The sequence below is a fragment of the Anomaloglossus baeobatrachus genome, chromosome 6 (assembly GCF_048569485.1).
Source record: "Anomaloglossus baeobatrachus isolate aAnoBae1 chromosome 6, aAnoBae1.hap1, whole genome shotgun sequence".
Classification (NCBI taxonomy): domain Eukaryota; kingdom Metazoa; phylum Chordata; class Amphibia; order Anura; family Aromobatidae; genus Anomaloglossus; species Anomaloglossus baeobatrachus.
This window is the reverse complement of record NC_134358.1, coordinates 24,085,939-24,104,003: the sequence shown is the minus strand read 5'-3', so window position 1 is coordinate 24,104,003 and position 18,065 is coordinate 24,085,939. Positions and strand designations below refer to the sequence as shown.

The 18,065-nt window shown below is 52.2% G+C and overlaps 1 protein-coding gene across 2 annotated transcripts in view; it reads right to left on the bottom strand.

Moving 5' to 3' along the window:
* PTK2 (protein tyrosine kinase 2) overlaps positions 1-18,065 on the bottom strand; it is a 184,458-nt gene that overhangs the window by 112,942 nt on the left and 53,451 nt on the right. For both annotated transcript variants that reach the window (XM_075352830.1, XM_075352832.1), the window contains exon 3: positions 11,942-11,968. The gene's annotated coding sequence lies outside the window, so the exon portion shown is untranslated. The remainder of the gene's footprint in view (positions 1-11,941; positions 11,969-18,065) is intronic.

Sequence of the window (18,065 nt, the reverse complement as noted above, 5' to 3'; positions counted from 1 at the left end):
GATTTATACAGCTACCACTAGAGGGAGATCACTACATACAGATTTATACAGCCACCACTAGAGGGAGATCACTACATACAGATTTATACAGTCACCACTAGAGGGAGCTCACTACATACAGATTTATACAGCCACCACTAGAGGGAGCTCACTACATACAGATTTATACAGCCACCACTAGAAGGAGCTCACTGCATACAGATTTATACAGCCAACACTAGAGGAGCTCACTACATACAGATTTATACAGACACCACTAGAGGGAGCTCACTACATACAGATTTATACAGCCACCGCTAGAGGGAGCTCACTACATACAGATTTATACAGCCACCACTAGAGGAAGCTCACTACATACAGATTTATACAGCCACCACTAGAAGGAGTTCACTACATACAGATTTATACAGCCACCACTAGAGGGAGCTCACTACATACAGATTTATACAGCCACCACTAGAGGGAGCTCACTACATACAGATTTATACAGCCACCACTAGAGGGAGCTCACTACATACAGATTTATACAGCCACCACTAGAGGGAGCTCACTACATACAGATTTATACAGTCACCACTAGAGGGAGCTCACTGCATATAGATTTATACAGACACCACTAGAGGGAGCTCACTGCATACAGATTTATACAGCCACCACTAGAGGGAGCTCACTACATACAGATTTATACAGCCACCACTAGAGGGAGCTCACTACATACAGATTTATACAGCCACCACTAGAGGGAGCTCACTACATACAGATTTATACAGACACCACTAGGGGGAGCTCTCTACATAGAGATCTATACAGAACCCACTACGGGGATCTCACTGTATACAGATCTATATAGACACCACTAGGGGGAGGTCACTACATACAGATCTATACAGACCACAATACGGGGAGCTCACTGCATAGACATCTATACAGACCCCACTACAGGGACTCTGACTGCATAGAGATCTAAACCGACACCAGTAGGGGGAGCTCACTTCATACAGATTTATACAGCCACCACTAGAGGGAATTCACTGTATACAGATCTATATGGACACCACTAGGGGGAGCTCATTACACAAAGATCTATACAGACACCACTAGGGGGAGCTCATTGCATTCAGATTTATACAGCCACCACTAGGGTGAGGTCACTACATACAAAGTTATACAGCCATGACTAGAGGTGGTTGTATAAATGCTCACTGCATGCAGATCTATAGACACCACCAGGGGAAGCTCACTGCACAAAGATCTATACAGACCCCACTAGGGGGAGCTCACTGCATACAGATATATACAGTTATCACTAAAGGGAGCTAACGTCCTAGAGATCTATATACTACTGATCTATACAGCCACCACTAGGGGGAGCTCATTGCATACAGAGTTATACAGTCATCATTATATGCATCCTGGTTACAGCCATGGCAGTTTGTTTTTCATGTAGTACCCCTGATATCATATGTAGGACCCTCACCCCATTTACTAATCCCAGTGACTATGTGGGACACAGACTCTGAAGCTGGAGGGGCAGATGACGTGACGTGTGGCGGGCGATGGGATCGTGCTGCTGTCCTGCGGCTATCCTCCCCTAATCCCACACAGAAAATGACCACATGAGTCACCGACTGTCAGAGCCGAGAACACAAAGCATCCCGTGACACCAGACAGGAGCCTCTCCGGGACAGCGGAGCCCGAATCACAACACTCACTGCGGCAAAATCCCCGCAAACGTGTCCGTCACCTGCAGACATTGTTATAAATATCCTGTTTCAGTTCGTTGCCATTTCCAAGATCGCGGCTCGCTGTAAAAATACGATGCACTGTTCACACCTTCTACCTCACAGCTGAGGTGCTGCTACAATTGTATCACAATCAGTGTGAGCTAAACACATCAACAGCACAAAGCTCCCCCATCCTGACAGATTGCAGCAATGTGTCAGAGCCCAGACCGGGCTGATGGGGTTTACCTGCCCTGACACATTGTAACACACTGCACCTGTGGAGCAGGTCTCTCCTGTGCAGATTCCAATAATCAGAGGCGCAGAAAATCAGGAATCCAAGAATTGTGAAACACCGAGATTACAGCTCCGAAGTCACATCATTTGTGTCAGAGTCCGGCCACAAGATCAGCAGACACCTCTCCTGAAATACTCTGTGCTGCTGTGAACCGATTCTCACATTATGAAGGCATCCCCAAGTACACTCCGCTCCTGAAATACCCTGTGCTGCTGTGGTCTTTGATTCTTACATTATGTAGGTATACTTAAGCACAGTCCACTCCTTAAATACTCTGTGCTGCTGTGGGCTCCAATTCTCACATTATATATACTAAGCACAGTCCACTCCTGAAATACTCTGTGCTGCTGTGGGCTTTGATTCTTACATTATGTAGATTTTCCCTAAGTACAATAGACTCCTGAAATACTCTGTGCTGCTGTGAGCTGAGTCTTCTATTATGAAGGTACCCCCAAGCACTGTCCACTCCTGAAATACGCTGTGCTGCTGTGGGTTCTGATTCTCCCTAAGGCTGTGTGTCCACGGGAGAATGTAGCTGCGGATTTTTCTGCATCAAAATCCGCAGCTTTCCCGCAAAATCTGCACCTTTTCAAAGGTGCGGATTTGCCGCGGATTTACCGCGGAATTGCCGCGGATTTGATGCGGATTTTTTTTTCCCCAATTTTAAAGCCAAAATCCGGATGAAAATCCGCAACAATAATTGACATGTTGCAGATTTTTCCGGATCAAAATCCGCACGAAATCCGCTGCGGAAAAATCCGCAGTGTGGGCACAGAATTTCTAAAATGCCATAGAAATGGCTGGGAAGTGCCTGAGCTGCAGATTTTCGGGAAATCCGCGGCTTTTCCGCGAGAAATCCGCGGCAAAATCCGTGCATTTTCCGCAGCGTGGGCACATAACCTAAGCACAGTCCGCTCCTGAAATACTCTGTGCTGCTGTGGGTTCTGATTCTCCCATTATGAAGGTATCCTCCAACACTGTCCACTCCTGAAATACTCTGTGCTGCTGTGAGCTCTGCTTCATACACTCTGTAACATAGAGTCTATGATCTCCCGCAAATCATCAGTATCCACTCCTTAAACACTCTGTGCAGCTGGTGGATCTCTGTCCATCTTCCTATTTTGTTCTAATCCTCTGTGTGAGGAATTAAAGGGCCAGCATACTTAGAGTGGGGTGCATGAAGCAGTCACCACCAGTCACCCCTACGGATCGGCCATTGTACTAAAGATTATGGGGAAAGGGGGTGCAGGGACTTTTCTACATCGTGTCTGTGAGGTAAAGCCTGGGATATGAAGAGGAATTATGACGAGAAGTCATAATTGCTCTCATCACTCCCTGGCAGTGCCCCCCTCCCTTCTTATTCTCAATGTGCAGCATCTGGAAGGTGTCACATTCCACTTACACATCCATGGCCATGTCCTGTGATATGGAAATGAGATGATGTGAGGACAATGGATCCAGGATGACTCCCTGCCGTCACCCTGTAGCTGGAGCTGCTATCTCATTAGCAAGGCTATGGAAGTAGCCAGACAGAACGACTCCAGTAAAAAATGGTTCATATCTCGCAAGCCATATTTCCGATAAATATGGCAACCATAAAAATGGTGTCTCCGCATGTGGACGATGCTGGCACACCCTTTTTATGGAAGTAGGACATTGGGAAACACACCAAACGTGATATCAGCCATATGGGAACTCGTAGACAGGTCATGAGTCCCCTCGTTCTGCAGCTAAATTCATAACTGTCACAATGAGAGCATTGGCGTCCGTCTACGACGCTCCCAGGCACAGTTATGGCCAAAATCCCCTTTTCTGGATAATTCTGATCCATGCAGGGGGAGTGGCAGTGCTTCCCCGTGAGGTCACTAAGGTAGGAGGAGACCTGGATTTGCCCAGGTTGATAACCCTGCTTCGGCCATTTTCCAAGGTTCTTCTCGCTGGGGGCACGTGTAGGAAACATCTGTGGGAGTTCCTGGAAACCTGGTCTACAGCGCCCCCCTGTGGCCAGACGCAACAAGGTAACTGATTGAACTGTGTATGCCTGTTTGTAACCCATGCTTTATCTGTAACTGTACTCTGACATATGTATATTCTGTAGATTCCCTATTGTATATATTGTAGTTTCTAGTGTGCCTTAGGCGATTAAATTATATAATTAATCTTGGGCTGTTCTGTTATCTCGATCTTGAATCCCACGTCTGTGTGTTCGGCTAATAGTTACCGTGAAGCGGTTGGTGGCAGCGAATTGTGCCAAGGATTATTGTGGGGAGGCCAGTGAGATTCGGGAAGATATTATATATTCCGCCCGCGGAGGTCGGGAGAATATATACCCTACTCTCACCGGGGACCCTTCAATAATCGGCATAAGTAGTATAGCGGCCTCCTTGCTTATGGTCGGGCAATTCCATAATTGGCCTGACTATAAGAGGGGCGCTAGAGAGCGCGTCACGTGCTCTGTCTGTCGGTCGGGAGGTATAAAGGAGGGGTGACCCCCACTTGTTACCCCCCGATTGTGACGTACTGGTAGCCAGCGCGGGGGATTTCTGAGTGACCCCCCCGGTGGTTTGTGACATATTGGTGGCAGCGGTGGGATTGGGGCCGGTCCAGGAGCGGAAGTGCTCCCAGGTAAGATCTCGGTGCATGGTTCCCCCACAACCGGGGTGTCAGGAAGCCAGGTAGGTCTGCCTGAAGGGGTGTCAGGAAGCCAGGTAGGTCTGCCTGAACCGGCGACTTGGTCAGGAACGGAGGAGGAGCAGGCACGACCCACGGTCGCAGCGGCTGTGGCCGCTGTCACCCGCAGTGGGAGTGCTGGAAGCCAAGGGGCCTCCCGGAGGTCCGATAGCTCTTCCCCTTCTGACCAAGTGGCAGCCGAGTCAGGTGGAGGCCAGGACACAGGTCCCGGGGTACTGACTGAAGATGTGACAGTCTCGTCGATTCTGGCCACATCTAGTCAGGAGTTTCAGGCAGCGTTAGAAGCTGACGACAGCCTGAAAGCTCTAAAGGAGCAGGCGGCACAGCCTCCCTCGGACTCGGACCCGGAGCGAGTGGTCTGGGACCAAGGACGGCTGTACCGGGCCACGGTCCAGCAGGGTTCACCGGAGGCGTGGCCCAGGGACCGACAGTTGGTGGTACCCTATCCGTTCCGGACGGAGTTGTTGCGGATCGCACATGAGATTCCGATGGCCGGACACCTAGGGATCGCTAAGACCAAGGCCAGGTTAAACCAGCATTTCTACTGGCCAAAAATGGGGGCCGATGTGGCTGCCTACTGCCGTTCGTGTGAAACCTGTCAGAGAGTGGGGAAGGCGGGGCCACGCCCCAAAGCCCCACTGGTATCTCTGCCAATCATCGATGAGCCTTTCAGGAGGGTGGCTGTGGATCTGGTCGGCCCGCTGGCCATCCCCAGCAGCTCCGGGAAACGCTTCATACTGACGGTAGTGGACTATGCCACCCGGTACCCAGAAGCAGTGGCCTTGTCGTCCATTCGGGCTGACAAGGTGGCCACCGCATTGCTGGAGATTTTCTCCCGAGTGGGTTTTCCCCAGGAAATGCTCACTGACCGGGGGACCCAATTCATGTCCCAGCTGATGGAGGCCCTCTGTAAGCAGGTCCAGGTGCGACATCTGGTGGCCAGCCCGTACCATCCACAGACTAATGGCCTGTGCGAGCGGTTCAATGGCACCTTAAAGCAGATGCTTAAGATGTTGGTCGACTCCCACGGGCGTGACTGGGAGCGGTATCTCCCACACCTGTTATTTGCTTACCGGGAGGTTCCACAGGCCTCAACAGGATTCTCACCGTTTGAGCTCCTGTACGGGCGACGTGTGCGGGGCCCCCTGGCTCTGGTGAAAGAGGCTTGGGAAGGGGATTTGGCCACCCCTGGAGTGTCGGTTATCGAGTATGTCATGCGCTTCCGGGACAAAATGCAGGCCTTGACGCAACTGGTACACGACAATATGGCTCAAGCCCAGGCCGATCAGAAGCGTTGGTACGACCAGAACGCTTGTGAGAGGACCTACCAAGTGGGTCAAGAGGTGTGGGTACTGGTCCCCGTACCACAGGACAAGCTTCAGGCAGCCTGGGAAGGCCCATACCTCGTGTACCAGCAGCTCAACCCTGTGACGTACCTGGTCACCCTGGACCCTGCCCGTGGAAGGCGGAAGCCCTTCCATGTGAACATGATGAAAGCACATCATGAGCGGGAGGCATGTGCGCTCCCCGTGTGCAACCTGCCCGAGGAGGGAGAAGCGGAAACCCTCTTGGATATGCTAGCCCAGGTTAGGGCAGGCGGATCCATTGAGGATGTGGAGGTTGGCCACCAGCTCTTGGAGGACCAACGGTCCCAGCTGTGGGCCACCCTACACCCCTTCCGGGGGTTGTTTACCAACCAGCCCGGAAGGACTGACTTGGCTGTCCATCACGTGGACACTGGGGATCATCCCCCGATCCGGCGTTCAGCATATCGGGTCTCCCTGGAGGTGCAGCAACACATGCGCCAGGAGATTGACGAGATGCTGAAGCTGGGGGTGATCCAGGCATCCAACAGCGCTTGGGCCTCGCCTGTAGTCCTCGTCCCTAAGAAGGACCGAACCACGCGGTTCTGCGTGGACTACAGGGGGCTCAATGCGGTCACGGTCGCCGATGCGTACCCAATGCCACGCATCGATGACCTGCTCGATCAGTTGGCCGGGGCTCAGTACCTGACCATCATGGATCTGAGCCGGGGATATTGGCAGATCCCCCTGACTCGCAAGGCCAGGGAACGCTCTGCCTTTATTACCCCATTTGGACTGTACGAGTCCACGGTGATGCCATTCGGGATGAGGAATGCCCCTGCCACTTTCCAGCGGATGGTCAACACCCTGCTCAAGGGACTTGAAGGGTACGCGGCCGCGTACCTGGATGACATTGCCGTCTTCAGTCCCACCTGGGAGGACCACCTAGAGCATCTAGCACAGGTGCTCAGGCGGATCCACCGGGCAGGTTTGACCATCAAGCCGGGAAAGTGTCAGCTGGCCATGAGCGAGGTCCAGTACCTCGGTCACCGGGTAGGTGGGGGAACGCTGAAGCCCGAGCCTGAGAAAGTGGAGGCCATCGCATCCTGGCCCACCCCCAGGACCAAGAAGCAGGTGATGTCCTTCTTGGGGACCGCTGGGTACTATAGGAGGTTTGTTCCACGCTATAGTAGCCTGGCAAAGCCCTTGACGGACCTCACCAAGAAGCTGCCCTCTGCAGTCGATTGGACAATGGACTGCGAGACAGCCTTCCGGGCCCTAAAGGACGCCCTGTCCAGCCCGCCCGTGCTACAGGCAGCCGACTTCACGCGGCCGTTTGTAGTACAGACCGACGCCAGTGACTTCGGCCTCGGTGCGGTGCTCAGCCAGGTGGACTCTGCGAGCCAAGAGCACCCAGTCTTGTACCTGAGCAGGAAGCTGTTACCAAGGGAAGTGGCCTATTCTACAATGGAGAAGGAGTGCCTGGCCATAGTGTGGGCCCTGCAGCGTCTGCAACCCTATCTATACGGGCGCCACTTCATCGTGGAGACGGACCACAATCCCCTCAGCTGGTTGCACACCGTCTCTGGGACGAATGGGCGATTGTTGCGATGGAGCCTTGCGCTCCAGCAATACGACTTCACCATTCGCCACAAAAGGGGCCGTGACCACGGTAACGCAGACGGGCTGTCCAGACAAGGAGGGGTCGCGGACGGGCGCACGGGGGAACACCGGAGTGTGCTGCCCCCTAGCGCCCTCAAAAGGGGGGAGGTGTGAGGTAAAGCCTGGGATATGAAGAGGAATTATGACGAGAAGTCATAATTGCTCTCATCACTCCCTGGCAGTGCCCCCCTCCCTTCTTATTCTCAATGTGCAGCATCTGGAAGGTGTCACATTCCACTTACACATCCATGGCCATGTCCTGTGATATGGAAATGAGATGATGTGAGGACAATGGATCCAGGATGACTCCCTGCCGTCACCCTGTAGCTGGAGCTGCTATCTCATTAGCAAGGCTATGGAAGTAGCCAGACAGAACGACTCCAGTAAAAAATGGTTCATATCTCGCAAGCCATATTTCCGATAAATATGGCAACCATAGAAATGGTGTCTCCGCATGTGGACGATGCTGGCACACCCTTTTTATGGAAGTAGGACATTGGGAAACACACCAAACGTGATATCAGCCATATGGGAACTCGTAGACAGGTCATGAGTCCCCTCGTTCTGCAGCTAAATTCATAACTGTCACAATGAGAGCATTGGCGTCCGTCTACGACGCTCCCAGGCACAGTTATGGCCAAAATCCCCTTTTCTGGATAATTCTGATCCATGCAGGGGGAGTGGCAGTGCTTCCCCGTGAGGTCACTAAGGTAGGAGGAGACCTGGATTTGCCCAGGTTGATAACCCTGCTTCGGCCATTTTCCAAGGTTCTTCTCGCTGTGGGGCACGTGTAGGAAACATCTGTGGGAGTTCCTGGAAACCTGGTCTACAGCGCCCCCCCTGTGGCCAGACGCAACAAGGTAACTGATTGAACTGTGTATGCCTGTTTGTAACCCATGCTTTATCTGTAACTGTACTCTGACATATGTATATTCTGTAGATTCCCTATTGTATATATTGTAGTTTCTAGTGTGCTTAGGCGATTAAATTATATAATTAATCTTGGGCTGTTCTGTTATCTCGATCTTGAATCCCACGTCTGTGTGTTCGGCTAATAGTTACCGTGAAGCGGTTGGTGCAGCGAATTGTGCCAAGGATTATTGTGGGGAGGCCAGTGAGATTCGGGAAGATATTATATATTCCGCCCGCGGAGGTCGGGGGAATATATACCCTACTCTCACCGGGACCCCTTCAATAATCGGCATAAGTAGTATAGCGGCCTCCTTGCTTATGGTCGGGCAATTCCATAATTGGCCTGACTATAAGAGGGGCGCTAGAGAGCGCGTCACGTGCTCTGTCTGTCGGTCGGGAGGTATAAAGGAGGGGTGACCCCCACTTGTTACCCCCCGATTGTGACGTACTGGTAGCCAGCGCGGGGATTTCTGAGTGACCCCCCGGTGGTTTGTGGACAGTGTCCATTCAAAAAACCAGGACACTACAGCAGCCGATAACAGAAAACAAAAGATTATACACAAACTGCACAGAAGTCTCACACTGCTCCTATAAATGACAAGCTGTGACGCCATCAGTGAATGGAAACACGACGCGGCTGATCCCGTCCTGACCTGGTCTTTGCTGAGGGATTGCTACACTCGCCTGCACACCTCAGCAGCGTACACCCTCTGTGCTGTGCTGACGTTTGTTACAATGTATCAGTGCAGAGTCCAGGAATGTTTAGACCGGATACAATTGTAGCATTTACTGAGGAGCAAAATGTTATCAGACTGACGGTGACGCCATCGGTCAAACGCAAGGAACGTAGCAATTTACCTCTATGTAAAAATGCATCTGTTCTCAAGAATGGAGGGATTTGTAATTCACTAGGGGAGAAGAGCACAGCAGCCACCGATCGGGGGGGAGGGGGAGAGAGCACAGCAGCCACCGATCGGGGGGAGGGGGAGAGAGCACAGCAGCCACCGATCGGGGGAGGGGGAGAGAGCACAGCAGCCACCGATCGGGGGGAGGGGGAGAGAGCACAGCAGCCACCGATCGGGGGGAGGGGGGAGAGAGCACAGCAGCCACCGATCGGGGGGAGGGGGAGAGAGCACAGCAGCCACCGATCGGGGGGAGGGGGAGAGAGCACAGCAGCCACCGATCGGGGGAGGGGGAGAGAGCACAGCAGCCACCGATCGGGGGGAGGGGGGAGAGAGCACAGCAGCCACCGATCGGGGGAGGGGGAGAGAGCACAGCAGCCAACCGATCGGGGGGGGGGGGAGAGAGCACAGCAGCCACCGATCGGGGGGGGGGGAGAGAGCACAGCAGCCACCGATCGGGGGGGGGGGAGAGAGAGCACAGCAGCCACCGATCGGGGGAGGGGGAGAGAGCGCAGCAGCCACCGATCAGGGGGAGGGGAGAGAGCGCAGCAGCCACCGATCAGGGGAGGGGGAAGAGCACAGCAGCCACCAATCGGCGAGAGAGCACAGCAGCCACCAATCGGGGGTAGGAGAGCACAGCAGCCACCGGGATGGGGGGAGGGGGGAGAGAGCACAGCAGCACCGGGATGGGGGGAGGGGGAGAGAGCACAGCAGCCACCGATCGGGGGGGGGAGGGGGAGAGAGCACAGCAGCCACCGATCGCGGGGGGGGGGGAGGGGGAGAGAGCACAGCAGCCACCGATCGGGGGGGGGGGAGGGGGAGAGAGCACAGCAGCCACCGATCGGGGGGGGGGGGGGAGAGAGCACAGCAGCCACCGATCGGGGGGGGGGGGGGGAGAGAGCACAGCAGCCACCGATCGGGGGGAGGGGGAGAGAGCGCAGCAGCCACGATCAGGGGGAGGGGGAGAGAGCGCAGCAGCCACCGATCAGGGGGAGGGGGAAGAGCACAGCAGCCACCAATCGGCGAAGAGAGCACAGCAGCCACCAATCGGGGGGTAGGAAGAGCACAGCAGCCACCGGGATGGGGGGAGGGGGAGAGAGCACAGCAGCCACCGGGATGGGGGAGGGGGAGAGAGCACAGCAGCCACCGATCGGGGGGGGGGAGGGGGATGAGAGCACAGCAGCCACCGATCGCGGGGGGGGGAGGGGGGAGAGAGCACAGCAGCCACCGATCGGGGGGGGGGGAGGGGGAGAGAGCACAGCAGCCACCGATCGGGGGGGAGAGAGCACAGCAGCCACCGATCGGGGGGGGGGAGAGAGAGCACAGCAGCCACCGATCGGGGGGAGGGGAGAGAGCACAGCAGCCACCGATCAGGGGGAGGGGGAGAGAGCACTGCAGCCACCAATCGGGGGGGGGGGGGGGAGAGCGCAGCAGCCACCGATTGGGGGGAGGGGGAGAGAGCGCAGCAGCCACCGATCAGGGGGAGGGGGAAGAGCACAGCAGCCACCAATCGGCGAGAGAGCACAGCAGCCACGACCGGGGGGGGGGGGGAGAGAGCACAGCAGCCACCGATCGGGGGGGGGGAGGGGGAGAGAGCACAGCAGCCACCGATCGGGGGGGAGGGGGAGAGAGCACAGCAGCACCGATCGGGGGGAGGGGGAGAGAGCACAGCAGCCACCGATCGGGGGGAGGGGGAGAGAGCACAGCAGCCACCGGGGATTGGGGGGGAGGGGGAGAGAGCACAGCAGCCACCGATCGCGGGGGGGGGGAGGGGGAGAGAGCACAGCAGCCACCGATCGGGGGGGGGAGGAGCACAGCAGCACGATCGGGGGGAGAGAGAGCACAGCAGCCACCGATCGGGGGGGAGAGAGACACAGCAGCCACCGATTCGGGGGGGGGAGAGAGCACAGCAGCCACCGATCGGGGGAGGAGGGAGGAGAGCACCAGCAGCCACCGATCAGGGGGAGGGGGAGAGAGCACTGCAGCCACCAATCGGGGGGGGGGGGGGGGGAGAGATCACAGCAGCCACCGATCATGGGGCAAAGGGGGAGAGAGCACAGCAGCCACCGATCGGGTGGGAGGGGGAGAGAGCACAGCAGCCACCGATCGGGGGGAGGGGAGAGAGCACAGCAGCCACCGATCGGGGGGGGGGGGGAGGTGGAAGAAAGACAGCAGCCCACCGATCGGGGGGAGGGGGAAAAAGCACAGCAGCCACCGGTCGGGGGGAGGGGGAGAGAGCAAAGCAGCCACCGACACCGATCGGGGGGGAACAAAATAGCAACAACAACAACAACAAAAAGAGTGCAAGTGACAAGCTGACAGATAAAGAGCATCATGGAAACCATCAGCAAGTCCAGACACGAAAACACAAAACAGAACCCTCGAAAGAAACTGCCTGAACAGCAGGAGCCGCAAATTAACTTCATAAGAGGTAAAAGAAATAACACTCACCTGGAGCGAAGGAAAGTCTGGAAATATCTAAAGAGAAATAAAGAGCAAACAAATTAGCGGTAATATCTGGAGGTGGAGGCTGCTCAGTCACACATACACTAGAAACTGCAGACGATTGTTACTGGAAACAATCAGCAAGCTTGCAAGAAAAGAAAAGACAATGCGTAAACGAAAACAAGGATCGATGTCTGTCGGCGCTGCGCTTCTATAGAGGGGATAGAGACTGGTCATTAAAAGTGTATTCCCATCTCACAGATCCGATCCTGATATGTAGTAGGTTGAAATAATATAAGTACCTCCAATTAGGAATGTAGCATTACTTCTCCTGATTACATGTCCAGGGCATTGCAGTATCTTCGGTATCCATGGTTACATCTACGAGCAGCTGTCACTAAATGAGCTGCAATGCCCTGCACATGAGGTAACAGATATAACTAATCAGGAGGACTATACTACATATTGGGATAGGGTTTTGGAGAATTTAATAACCCTTTAAGTTGATGACTTTAAAGCTAAAAAGTAACTCACAACAAGCGGAAAAAAAAATCCTCCACTGCAGATCAATATTTTACCGGATATCAGTCACAATAATTGGTGCCATTAAAGAACCAACAGTCGTCCAGAATCTATAGGTGAATGGTCAGAAGGATCATCATAAAGGCCCTGGGGCAAAGAAAACACTTCCCAAAATGTAAATCACCTGATCAAGTTCTGAGTAGAAGGGACATCGGAGAGAGTTCAGCTGTGAAGCCAGCAGAATAGTGACTACTCTGAAAGTCATACTAACTCAGGATCAGTAATGTAATGTATGTACACAGTGACTGCACCAGCAGAATAGTGAGTGCAGCTCTGGAGTATAATACAGGAGGTAACTCAGGATCAGTAATGTAATGTATGTACACAGTGACTGCACCAGCAGAATAGTGAGTGCAGCTCTGGAGTATAATACAGGAGGTAACTCAGGATCAGTAAGTAATGTATGTACACAGTGACTGCACCAGCAGAATAGTGAGTGCAGCTCTGGAGTATAATACAGGAGGTAACTCAGGATCAGTAATGTATGTACACAGTGACTGCACCAGCAGGAATAGTGAGTGCAGCTCTGGAGTATAATACAGGAGGTAACTCAGGATCAGTAATGTATGTACACAGTGACTGCACCAGCAGAATAGTGAGTGCAGCTCTGGAGTATAATACAGGAGGTAACTCAGGATCAGTAATGTAATGTAATGTACACAGTGACTGCACCAGCAGAATAGTGAGTGCAGCTCTGGAGTATAATACAGGAGGTAACTCAGGATCAGTAATGTATGTACACAGTGACTGCACCAGCAGAATAGTGAGTGCAGCTCTGGAGTATAATACAGGAGGTAACTCAGGATCAGTAATGTATGTACACAGTGACTGCACCAGCAGAATAGTGAGTGCAGCTCTGGAGTATAATACAGGAGGTAACTCAGGATCAGTAATGTAATGTATGTACACAGTGACTGCACCAGCAGAATAGTGAGTGCAGCTCTGGAGTATAATACAGGAGGTAACTCAGGATCAGTAATGTACACAGTGACTGCACCAGCAGAATAGTGAGTGCCGCTCTGGAGTATAATACAGGAGGTAACTCAGGATCAGTAATGTATGTACACAGTGACTGCACCAGCAGAATAGTGAGTGCAGCTCTGGAGTATAATACAGGAGGTAACTCAGGATCAGTAATGTATGTACACAGTGACTGCACCAGCAGAATAGTGAGTGCAGCTCTGGAGTATAATACAGGAGGTAACTCAGGATCAGTAATGTAATGTATGTACACAGTGACTGCACCAGCAGAATAGTGAGTGCAGCTCTGGAGTATAATACAGGAGGTAACTCAGGATCAGTAATGTAATGTACACAGTGACTGCACCAGCAGAATAGTGAGTGCAGCTCTGGAGTATAATACAGGAGGTAACTCAGGATCAGTAATGTAATGTATGTACACAGTGACTCCACCAACAGTATAGTGAGTGCAGCTCTGGAGTATAATACAGGAGGTAACTCAGGATCAGTACAGGATCAGTAATGTAATGTATGTACACACAGCGACTGCACCAGCAGAATAGTGAGTGCAGCTCTGGAGTATAATACAGGAGGTAACTCAGGATAAGTAATGTATGTACACAGTGACTGCACCAGCAGAATAGTGAGTGCAGCTCTGGAGTATAATACAGGAGGTAACTCAGGATAAGTAATGTATGTACACAGTGACTGCACCAGCAGAATAATGAGGGCAGCTCTAGAGTATAATACAGGAGGTAACTCAGGATCAGTAATGTATGAACACAGTGACTGCACCAGCAGAATAGTGAGTGCAGCTCTGGAGTATAATACAGGAGGTAACTCAGGATAAGTAATGTATGTACACAGTGACTGCCACAAGCAGAATAGTGAGTGCAGCTCTGAGTAGAATACAGGAGGTAACTCAGGATCAGTAATGTATGAACACAGCGACTGCACCAGCAGAATAGTGAGTGCAGCTCTGGAGTATAATACAGGAGGTAACTCAGGATCAGTAATGTAATGTACACAGTGACTGCACCAGCAGAATAGTGAGTGCAGCTCTGGAGTATAATACAGGAGGTAACTCAGGATCAGTAATGTAATGTATGTACACAGTGACTCCACCAACAGTATAGTGAGTGCAGCTCTGGAGTATAATACAGGAGGTAACTCAGGATCAGTAATGTAATGTATGTACACACAGCGACTGCACCAGCAGAATAGTGAGTGCAGCTCTGGAGTATAATACAGGAGGTAACTCAGGATAAGTAATGTATGTACACAGTGTCTGCACCAGCAGAATAGTGAGTGCAGCTCTGGAGTATAATACAGGAGGTAACTCAGGATAAGTTAATGTATGAACACAGCGACTGCACCAGCAGAATAGTGAGTGCAGCTCTGGAGTATAATACAGGAGGTAACTCAGGATCAGTAATGTAATGTATGTACACAGTGACTGCACCAGCAGAATATTGAGGGCAGCTCTGGAGTATAATACAGGATGTAACACAGGATCAGTAGAGGATAAGTCATTTTTTAGGCAAGTTTTGGAAAAATGCTGGAAATGTAAGAAGCTTTTAAAATAGAAGTTTTTTTTTCTTATCAATTAAAATAGAAAGTAAATGAATACTAGAATATGTTGGGGGTTGTTTTTCGGCTGTTTGTATAGATTTGGATCGGATCAGACACCTCCCGATGGTATTACACGATGGAGAAGGATCTGCCTGGATCCCTAGGAAGTTTCCGCCATTGCCTGTGATGATATCGCACATCTTCCGGGCAGCGCTTCCCCTCCACCACATCACGGTATAAATAATGGACGGCACAATACTATGATAATATCTGGACAAAGCAGTAATCAGTGGATTATAGACGTTGTCGCTCGGCCCCAGTAATGAGCCCTTAGCGTGATGGGATTAGGGTGAGCCCGCCTGCAACGATGGGGCAAGAGGAGAAGATATCTCAGCCGGATGGACGCGGAATAATTCATGAGCATTAATAGTGCAGAGATCCCGAGTAAAGCGGAAAAACAACCGCCTGACACAGCAGTAACAAGGCGGATACCCCGAATGACGGCCACGGTAAATTATACCCCCCCCCCCCCATGGGAGAGATGTGTGACCCCCCTCACCGAGCCCTGGGGGGCTTTACATATCACCCTGTAACAAAAAAGATGAAGCTCCATAATCTGATCAAAGTCATGACCCACCCTGGTAATAATATATAATATCTGCCCGGCGGTGACACCGTCCACACAGGAGCCCCTGCGTCATACACTATAAAGGGCTCCTTAAAGGGGGACTCCACATTTATGGACCAGATGAGATTCTCCCAACTATTCTACAACTGGAATAAAAGGTATAAGAACCCCCCCCCCCCCCCCCCCCCCCCAAAAAAAAAACCCAGTATATAAGTACAAGAAATGTTTCTATGTTTCTCCATAATTGCCCTCCAGGGCAGTTTCCCAATTTGTGGTCATTTCCATAGGATCTAATTGGGTAGTGCCACTATAATTGGTGCAGTCAGATCCCGGCGGATCACTAGGGCAGCAGCGAGCTACGGCATCTGCCATGGGCCAGTCATGCACTGGTATTGTACTGCCCCACTGCCTATGACGAGACATTGAATTAGCCCGTCAGCACTCGGTACAGACCCTCCCGTGTCACTGAGTGACGGACGCCAGAAACACTCTGCACCACGTCCAAGGGTCCGTATACGCCATATACAGCGTCTGTGCTCGGCCATACTGGGCGCGACATCGCTCGGATTTCATCACTGTAGGACGAGCGGGGTCTGAACTCCTCCCATCATCCGGATCCTGATAACGTCCTGGACAGTGTATGACGTGCAAGATCGGGCCCCGGGGGGCACTACTGGGATGTACGACTGGCATATGGGCAGATTTATAGCCTCAGCGGAGAACGGCCCAATGATAAGAGGGTTTTCTGGGATATTAAAATGGTCCGGGCTCAACACAGGAAAATGCTAGATCAACCAATCAGGGGCCGCCGAGGGGGGAAACGTCCCCAAATCAGGGGCCGCCGGGAGGGAAATACGTCCCCAAATCAGGGGCCGCCTGGGGGGGGGGGGGGGGGGAACGTCCGCAAATCAGGGGCCGCCTGGGGGGGGGAAAACGTCCCCAAATCAGGGGCCGCCTGGGGGGGGAAAAACGTCCCCAAATCAGGGGCCGCCTGGGAGGGGGGGGAAAACGTCCCCAAATCAGGGGCCGCAAGAGGAAAACGTCCCCAAATCACCGTCTGCAAGGGGAAAACGTTCCCAAATCACCAAAATGTATCCTATGTAACACCCAGGACAGAGTGTCCTGGGTGTTACATAGCCCGTATACGCTGCTCGTCCATCAGTGTTCCCTATTCCCGATGATCTTGCAGTATAATCCGGCTGCCAATCAACTGTCCAACCAGCAAAACCTTCATTTCTCTGGTGAAATGATGTTTCACGCTGCACAATAGATCTTAGTTTTCGGCAGCACATGGTCCAGCGTAAACAACACAAACACAGTCAAGAACAATGGCAGCCGACGTGCACACAGCGGTGCGTTACTGATAGTTCAGTGCACACTGCAGTGCGCTCAGCCTGGGATAGCACGGTATTAATCAACATTTACCGATTGGTGGAGGTTTTCTGCAAAATTATCTAATATAACAGCAGCTGTAGTGTGTTAAAGTACAGAAGGTAGATGTCACCTGCAGTCCTATGCAACACCACAGATAACAAAGTGATATCTCCCCGAATACAGATAATGTAGTAGATGTCACCTGCAGTCCTATGTAACACCACAGATAACACAGTGATATCTCCCCGAATACAGATAATGTAGTAGATGTCACCTGCAGTCCTATGTAACACCACAGATAACACAGTGATATCTCCCCGAATACAGATAATGTAGTAGATGTCACCTGCAGTCCTATGTAACACCACAGATAACACAGTGATATCTCCCCGAATACAGATAATGTAGTAGATGTCACCTGCAGTCCTATGTAACACCACAGATAACACAGTGATATCTCTCTGAGTACAGATAATGTAGTAGATGTCACCTGCAGTCCTATGTAACACCACAGATAACACAGTGATATCTCCCCGAATACAGATAATGTAGTAGATGTCACCTGCAGTCCTATGTAACAGCACAGATAACACAGTGATATCTCCCCGAATACAGATAATGTAGTAGATGTCACCTGCAGTCCTATGTAACACCACAGATAATAGTGATATCTCCCCGAGTACAGATAATGTAGTAGATGTCACCTGCAGTCCTATGTAACACCACAGATAATAGTGATATCTCCCCGAGTACAGATAATGTAGTAGATGTCACCTGCAGTCCTATGTAACAGCCCCATCTTACCATAGGGCGTCCTCTCCATGCACAGCCGTTTTTTGAGGAATATCTCCAGCAGCGCTCGGTTACTCCTACTCCGATCTTCCGGGTCACACGGTTTCGCCGGCATTTATGTTGGGTCCGGTGTTTCCCGGCAGAACCTCGGATGTAGGAGAGCTGAGTGTGTGTGTGAGCGTCCGCGGCCTCAGCTGCACCAAATGGCTTTTGTTCCTGTGG